This window comes from Tubulanus polymorphus, chromosome 5 (assembly GCF_964204645.1).
Source record: "Tubulanus polymorphus chromosome 5, tnTubPoly1.2, whole genome shotgun sequence".
NCBI classification, from domain to species: domain Eukaryota; kingdom Metazoa; phylum Nemertea; class Palaeonemertea; order Tubulaniformes; family Tubulanidae; genus Tubulanus; species Tubulanus polymorphus.
In genome coordinates, this window is record NC_134029.1 from 24,027,986 (window position 1) to 24,037,369 (window position 9,384).

Here is a 9,384-nt window from a genome sequence, read left to right on the forward strand (position 1 = left end):
GCGCAATCATTTTCCAGAGATTCGTTCATCGCGCGAGCGTCAAGTCTGTCACGGATGACAAATGTAATCCTTCCTACCGTGGAATCCCGTCGCCTTTATCTGCTCGAGAAATCGCTATAAACTGTGACAAGAAATCATTTTACGCTTCGTCTTATTTAGAGAAATTATAGACGATTGAAGTAAATGTGCTGAATCGGGAATAGAAAATAGATCCTCGTTCGAGGAAATGAAACCAATGAAGTGCGTTCGTCACAATTCTGAGCATCTTTATACCGCGAGGCTGTAAGAATATGTTTAGAGAACAGACACAGATATTCGAAAGAAACTTTTTTATATTCTGGTCATTAAAAACTATTAGCATCCGACAAAGAATTGTACAAAATTGAAATTCAGAAAAAACTAAACACGGTCGCTATGCGGCAACAAGAAACAGGAATTTGGACATATTTATGAATGCACGAAATTTATGATTTTACAACAGGGTTCAACGTTATTGTAATTCTTTTGTTCAGAAACATCGCTTTTGTTAAACAAAGATCAAAAAGTTTCTCGTACGAAAGAATTCAACGATTAAATTCATATGAAAAGTTTCCGAATGCGCGAAGGTAGTTTTACATCTTTTTAGAACTTATAGTTTTCGCCACATGGCAAAACAAAGGTTCGAGTCTTTGAAGATTTACCACGATCCGGTTTTCAAAGCGCCGCCAGCGGTTTAAATCAAATTAATGAATTCATTTTAATTCACGACGATGATGTTTTCTCTACTGTGGAAATAAAGTTATTTAACCGAAACCAAATTTTGAATAATACCGCCATCATATTTGACGATACGATTGTTAAATACAAAGCGAGTCACTTTGTAAATGGTTTTTGTTCTCAACGATTCTAAAAAGGTCAGACAGTACACTAGAATCTTATCGTCGGAATGAAACCGATGTTTATCACTCAACCGAATGATATCAACTTGTTTGAAATGAAAGTTTCAGTGTAAGATACTGTGATACCCATGAGTATGAAATTAGCATCGGAACGTCATTAGCTTTGAATCATCGGTCATTAGCACCTAAAAACCCGTGAAAATATCTATCATATTTTGACATGCTTTAACTTATGGAATATAACGATGATTTTAATTCGTCTTAAACTTTCATATGAAAACGACTTCAATCATTTACGTGGTCCAAAGATTTGAACAAGAACAATCATGATTAAGGCGTGTTGAATTTGCAGAATAATGTGGGTGTACCGGGGTAGGTGCAGTCGTTCACGTGAATTGAGTATTTCAAAAATTAAAAATCTTTTTAACGGAAATTGTTGCCATTTCTTCGTGATGTTTTCATCAACGTGGGTTGTTTTTAATATCGAAATGAAATCGAAATGAAATCGAACGAGGCGATGCATTCGGCGCATGATTCCTGATTCAACTCTTCAATGTAGTTCTCGATTCTCGCTCGTTTAATAGTGATTAGCGGTCGACGCGGATTGTCGGCTCCGGACAAATCCGGTGGTCAGTGAAGGCTTGACCTCAGGGGCGGATCGTGTCTGTGTAACCTAACAAACCCAACGGCTTTGTCCTTTTATTCTATATCTCACGCGACTCGCTGCCTTAAGGGGTCGGCTCAAAAACTTCGACACATTAGAAGGGGCGGATTACCTGAGATCTTTCTATGAATTCTGCATCTATTGCTGACCCCTAAAATCTAAAAGCAATTTATTCGAATGAAGTTTAAAATGGCTTGGATTTCATTTATTTTCATCACTCCATTGAAATTTTCTTAATTTATCTGGAAAAGTCATCAGGCATTCCTCTTACCAATACCAACCGATTTTCTACTTCTAACGCGGATTACCATTTAATTCTAAAAGTTTATAGTCTTGGTGAAATCAATTTTGAAACTGCCCCCTTTTGCTATACGCGGGGCTCAAGAACCACTTTATTCGAATCCTCTGTCATTTGCAGGAAAAGATCAGTCAAATCCGGAGCGAGCTGTTTAAATCAGCCCCAACTCAGCGAGGATACAATCGGACGTGATCTTTCATTGTATTCCGTGATAATCGAGCAATCCTTCCCCGACCGAACAGATCTAAAAAATCGGCAGATCTGTCAAACGAAACGACGTGCGATTCTTGAGCGGCTGGCCGATTCAATGCAGTCTAATTTGGTTAATGTAACTTACGGTCGGACTGAAAAACAGCCGAGATCTCGCCCAGCATAACTTGTTCAAAGTCAGTCGGATTTAACGGGATTTAACTGCTCAACCGGGTTGATGATCCAACCGTGCCGACCGTGTTGGTAAATCGTAAGAAAATCGTGTCAATTGATGACACTGGTAATTAGTGTGTGCAGTCTAAGTATTCACGAGAAAGTCGAGAATGATCCGGTGAGATCCCCGTGTGTGTGTTTACAGTTTATCAGCGCTGTTCGATTCAGACAATCGATGATCCGTTATTCCACGGAAGAAATAACCGAAAAATATATCGCAATCTAAATTAAGGTTTTTGAAAGCGTATTCAGTGATTGTTTACGAAAGTCGCGTTTTGGTTCTATTTCACAGGACGCAGGGAAACACGGTAACGCAGAACCAAACCTGTTAGATCTCGGAAAAATCATTTCCCAGAAATCGTGTTTCACGTTTCCTCGTGAACGCACACGACACGGGGAAACGCTCGGAAACATGTTTCCTCGTTTTCCTGCGTGCGCCGGGTGCGTTCGGCTTTACAAACAAGACGCCGGGAACTTCATCTTGAAGTCGATGAATTTTTGAAACGATTCGTTCGCGGTTTTGTTCCTTGTCTTATAATTTGTTTACTCTGCGTAAGATTGCTGAAATCGTAAACTGTGTGTTCGTTTGAAACATTGACAAATGGCGCTGTCTCCATTCGGCCCGTACTCGACTCATTGTATTACAAATTATGAAACATTGGCTATAACACAAACCATCTGTCAACGTAGAAGGCGATTATTTCTTTTCTAGTTTATCATCCGTCTCAACTAATCCAAAATTTATATCCCAGATTCGAATCAATCATCATATATCAAAACGACTTTATAACTTTACTCGGCAAATGCAATTCCCATTTCCTATTTGTGATAGTTTCTCGAAGTGCCGTTTATTATTTTAGCAGCTGGTCGCTCGTCAATTGATTAACGTCGGCTAATGTTTTAAATCTTATTCCCGCGAAGTTTTCTGACATTTTCCGGTAGAGAAATGTTATTTCTGTTGCCGTCGGTTTCTTTTTTGTTGAAAATAATAATTCAACCTTATAGTAGTAGAAACAGTTTACTCATGCGTGGTGTGGTCGCTTTCATATCATACCAATTCTATATGAGGTCCTTTGAATACTGTAGTCGTGAAGGTACGGGATTGTAGTGTGGCTCATTATCAAAACCTTGAGCTTCGGTCCATAGTAATATAAGATGTTCTATTTCTTTATCCAAATGATAATTGTGAACGAGGAATATATTTCTAAGCATAAACATTCATCAGAGATTAAACTTAGAGAACGCTAAAAGTTTCTCTATAAGTTCGAAACCTCATTTTAATGATTTTTTTTTTACAAACGTCGAACTTTGTTCATAACGGTAAAAAAATTTGAAAAACACCAAAAAAAGAAATGTTCCCCCCATGAAATAATTCTTATTATTATCATTCTGCATGCGGTTTTCTTTCCTTTGACTAGGCTATAAATCATATAACAAAAACTCATTAGTTTGCTTTCGATGTCATGTTTTCTAAGTGTCCACATAACGATAATGACGAACGACCTTAGCCCGCGTTTTCAATAGGACATTTTCGGGTCGGACTGCACCCGCACGCGGCACCGCGGCATCTGGTGCATATACAACTTCAACTAGCCTACAAAAATACATAGCATCAAAAACAAACGAGTCTCAGTCAATGAAGTAGCATTCTCTCTTCCTTTAAATGCATAAAAAGCGATGCCCATGAAACAGCTTTAGTTTTGTAATATTTTCTGCGTTTGACAAGCCAATGCTACCAGTTGATATAGCACCCTGAGCTTCATGATTTATGGGTGGATCTGGCGGTCGATTGTCCGACGGCAAGCTTATTATAAATAATGCTACGTCTTTGATAAATGATGACAAATCGTGATTCTCCAGGTGCCCGCGCGCCTCTAAGACTTTCTTTTAGCGAAAATAATATCCTCATTCTAGGCGTCTGTGTCTGTCTACCGCTTGTATGAACGCGGCCGCCGCGTAACAGTTCAAATTCAAATCGATAAAAATTCAGTGCACCTCATCAACGCGCTTGCACGAGGCAGACGTTCTGACGATATTCAACGAGTACGTTACAGACAGATGCAATTGATAGAGAAAAATTAATGAAGTTTTAATTTTGTAAATTAAGGAAATGCTTTGCAGAATAACAAACCTCATTTGTCATAGTTCGTTTTCAGAATGAAGAATAGGCTGATCGACATGGAAAACGTAACATATTGAATCATGAAATATGGCTGCGATATAACTTTCACTTGTCGCCACTAGGGGATATAAAACATCATTTCGTAGGGAAACTGATTATCACGAATTATCTAACCATTAGTCTAATACCCAAATCTCATCTTGGTCAACGACTACTGTAAGTTTCAGCTATTTCAAACTGTTTGATGGTACTGAATTACCTACAATCGAGGTTCTTGAACACCATATCCATGCATGAAATATTGTTAACATTTGAGGAATGGGGTCATTTTAGTTGTGAGGAGTTGTCTCTGACTTCTGGAATAGTTTGACAAGAGGCTTGAGTAAAAGTCCTACATATATAGTCGTGATAGACGGATGTCATTGATCTTGGTAATTAACAAAAAATGGTGAATTTCCGATGACGCACATTGAAAGAAGGAGAGAGAGAGAGAGATAGAGAGAGAGGGAGAGAGGGAGTGAGAGGCAGAGAGAGAGTCTGAGAGAGAGGCAGGGAGAGAGAGAGGGAGAGAGAGAGAGGGGGGAGAGAGGCTGAGAGTGTGTCATTCTGTTAGAATGAATTACGAGACGAATATTCACCGGATATGTTCGATTATTATTCTGTATTCACACTCTCGTTTAACAAATGGATTATTACAAAGAAATCATTCATATGGCTTTGGTTTTAATAACTTTGCATGGATGGAAAATGCGGAATTAATAACTGCCTTGAGACTATTCCTGCATAAATGAAATTAATTCGCCCCCTTAGCTGACAAACGATTTATCTTCTTCCCCAACGTTCGTCGGTCGGAGAAAAACTGTTTAAATGAATACAGTATCACTAAGTAAATTAGAAATACAAAATTTATGACTGCAAAGGCAAGAACCAGATTAACGACACGATACTGATAGAAAACCATTAGCGTCTTTGAAGTTTATGTCGTTTTAAATTTTCATGGAATCGAAGACAGGTGTTTTCATTTATTCACCGTGCGCGTATCATATGACTGACTGAAAAGTCGGTATTTGTTATGAAATGACGCTTTGAAGTGGCGCGCCGGGATCACCTGGGTCATACGCTGGATGGATAGCATTTCGGAATTAAAAACATCTCTAAAAAAGCGTGCATAATTTACTATATTATCTATCTGTAGAAAGGAATTGAGAGTTGTTGTGTACGGGAGAAGTAAACGATATCGAGGTGGATAAAGTGGATTAAAATATGCTCAAAACATGAAATGGGATTGGGCACTTTAAAAGAGCTAATTCAATTTATCATCAACAACAAGAAGGAAAAAGTAATCCATCAAAATCGGCTTTTCTCGCATTTCGGTTTCAGTAGCAGCAGCAAAAGCTCGGTTGAAAGTAACCGTGCAATTTTGTTATTAAAGATGAAACGGAATTATATGAAATGCTTTTCGTTTCTCGGTGATATTCAGTTCAGCGAAGTTAAGAATACTCGGTATTTACTTCCCGCTGAAACATAGACTGTATGTGATTTCCCAGTTTCGTTTTCTTTTCTTATCCGAAACTCATTCATTTTCTCTAATTAAAATATTCACATATATAACTGTCAATCGGGAACAGTTTCAGATTTATCCGGTACTAACCGCCGTCGCCGCCGCTGCTGCTGCTGCTGATGCCACGACGAAGGTCGGGTCAGCGCTGATCGCTTCATTTCGCGGGGAAAATCGCGAAAAACTTTCACCAGCTTGAAGACGTTTATAATCTGCCCGTCTAGAATGAAATAGAGAGCTTGTGTCACCGAACGAGCCTCAGTAACGACAATGGTATCAATATACTTCTATTTTTCTCATTCTAGCCGGTGATTAATGGTTTTTATTAAGCCCACCGACCAGAAAACACATAAATCATCAGCGAGCATATTGACGTGAGATTTTCAGTTTTGTTCAGACAATGATGAACAAGAGTTGAAAGATAATAACCAAACCCATCGGAGCCTTCCCTATCGAGAGGGAGATAGATATTCATAGGTAGCGATCAAAATGCGGGCGCCGGTTTTTAACTGTCGTTTTAGAAGTTTGAATTGTGTAATCATTGACGAAAATATGAACGCGAAACATTTTTGAAATCACAATATCCGTGTTTTGTAGTAATAAAACCTAAAATTCCAACAATTATAACTGAACTAAAAAGTGGTAATACAGAAATAGTTCGGGTGACTGCAATTAACTGATATCAATCTCAGTGTAGAGTTAACAAATAAAAAAATCTAACTGTTGGTTTTTATTCGTGAGAAAATTGAAAGATTGATCAGTATTTAGAAATTGTCATTTTAAAATCGAATCCATTTGTGCGAACGGAAGTTACGACTATTTCTCCGCCTCTCCCAAACTCTCCCTATCCGCCTCACATTCAGTTATGAAGATTAATGCGCAAAATGAAATTGATACGCGCAGAAGAATCGAATCTATTTCATTATCTGCCGTTTTAACGCTTATTGAAAACGAAGACGTGATTTGACGACGAGGAGAGAGAGAGAGAGAGAGAGAGAGAGTCAGTGAGCAATACAGTAAAACCAGCCGACGCGCTAGAAACACTAGAATATCTCTTTTGCTGCAATTATTAATCATCACGACTGGCGCTCAGTCGATATTTCTCAAACGATACTGTAATGATTTTGAAATTAATTTGCCAAGTTCGTGTATGAAATATCGCTCTGTCATTAACAAACTCGTTTTCGACGAACTGGAAGCAATAGCAATACAATTATGCATTCTCGTTTGGGTTTTATCATTAAATTTCATTGATTTCTGCCGACAGTAAATGCATCTTGTTTCAGCGCATTCGTTTTAATTCGACTTTTGTCTCCGAGTGTTCGGTTCTCGTCGACGCGAAATCCATTGTTTTGGTGCAGATACGTTTATGAAACTTGATCAGGCCTTCGGATTTCACGGTTCCATTTTGAACAGACCCGATCTCTCGGAGGGAATATCGTTTAATGCAAAACGCTCATCGAAGATCACCGGTATAGACGAACATTATTTTTGCGGAGTTTACGATTTCGAAGAAACGTCGTAGAGCAAAGTATAAATCTCTTTGAAATTAATCCCAAGCGACAGCACAGAATGCATAATCCTTCTGATTTAATTTCAATGGCTTTCAAAACAGACGCGTGATCGTGTTCTCGTCGATTCCCGATTGAAACCCGCGCCCGCGGCTCGGGCCAAGGCTGCTTCGACGAAACACGTGTTGGATCTCTTAATGCGGACTACTTCTTAATGGCGCAAAGTGTCTGACGGGAATTCGACAACATTTCAATCTTCCATTGTCTTAAAGAGGGTTGAAATCTGTGTTTTCTGTTCGTTCATGAAAATAACGAATCATAGAACGTACGAACCTTTCAAATATAGAATCCTCTTTTCTATCTTTGTGATCTCCCATCGTTTAAGCTACATTCGACTTGTTCTCTTTTTCGAGTTTATAATCATTTTCATAGTTGAGAAGTAAGCTTTCGGAAAATATGAGTTTTATTCCAAAATTCTTATTCAAATTTGAGATAGGTAATCTGGGAATTATGACATTTTGATTTTGGTTTCTATTTTTAAATGAGTCAGGCTAAATACATTCTCAGCATTACAAAGAATTCTTACAACTGGCTGAGAAATTGAAAAACACGATCGCTAACTGAGCCAGACCGCTCGCAGTCCGTTTAATTGGATCTTTATTTCTTTAACTGACGCTCTCTGTGAAACACGCGCTTTGTTGTAGGAACGTAATATCGAAAATAGCTCGGATTTTCATTCCAGTAAAAGGCAATCAAAACACTAGCAACATTTTATCCACCATTACACAGACGTCGCACAAACGCAAAGGTGAAATACAATTCGCTGATATTAATGCTTGAAGGTTTGTTTTCTTTTGACGGCGATGTTTCTTTTCCTCCCCGAGCGCTCATCAGAGAAAAGACACCCCGCTGTCTTTGTGGTGAAGGCTCAGAGGTCAGTGATGCGGTGAGGGATGGAGAGGGCTGAGTGATGAGTGGTGTGGTGAGGGCTGAGTGATGAGTGGTGTGGTGAGGGCTGAGTGATGAGTGGTGTGGTGAGGGCTGAGTGATGAGTGGTGTGGTGAGGGCTGAGTGATGAGTGGTGTGGTGAGGGCTGAGTGATGAGTGGTGTGGTGAGGGCTGAGTGATGAGTGGTGTGGTGAGGGCTGAGTGATGAGTGGTGTGGTGAGGGCTGAGTGATGAGTGGTGTGGTGAGGGCTGAGTGATGAGTGGTGTGGTGAGGGCTGAGTGATGAGTGGTGTGGTGAGGGCTGAGTGATGAGTGGTGTGGTGAGGGCTGAGTGATGGGGAGTGAGGGGTGAATGTTGTGGTGAGTGGTGAGTGGTGAGTAGTGAGGGATGATGGGTGAGTGGTGAGGACTGAGTGGTGTGGTAAGTGGTGAGGACTGAGTGGTGTGGTGAGTAGAGCGTGGTGTGGTGAGTGGTGTGATGAGGGATGTGGTGAGTAGAGAGTGGTGCAGTGAGGGGTGAGTGGGGAGTGGGGGAGTGTTGGGGTGAGGGGTGAGTGGTGTGGTGAGTGGTGTGGTGAGGGGAGTGTTGAGAAGAGTGGTGTGGTGGGTAGTGAGTGGTGTGGTGAGTTGTGAGTGGTGACTGGTGTGGTGAGTTGTGAGTGGTGTGTGGTGTGAGTGGTGTGGTGAGGGCTGAGTGATGAGGAGTGAGGGGTGAATGTTGTGGTGAGTGGTGAGTGGTGAATGGTGAGTAGTGAGGGATGATGGGTGAGTGGTGAGGACTGAGTGGTGTGGTGAGTGGTGTGGTGAGTAGAGCGTGGTGTGGTGAGTGGTGTGATGAGGGATGTGGTGAGTAGAGAGTGGTGCAGTGAGGGGTGAGTGGGGAGTGTTGTGGTGAGGGGTGAGTGGTGTGGTGAGTGGTGTGGTGAGGGGAGTGTTGAGTAGAGTGGTGTGGTGAGTTGTGAGTGGTAAGTGGTGTGGTGAG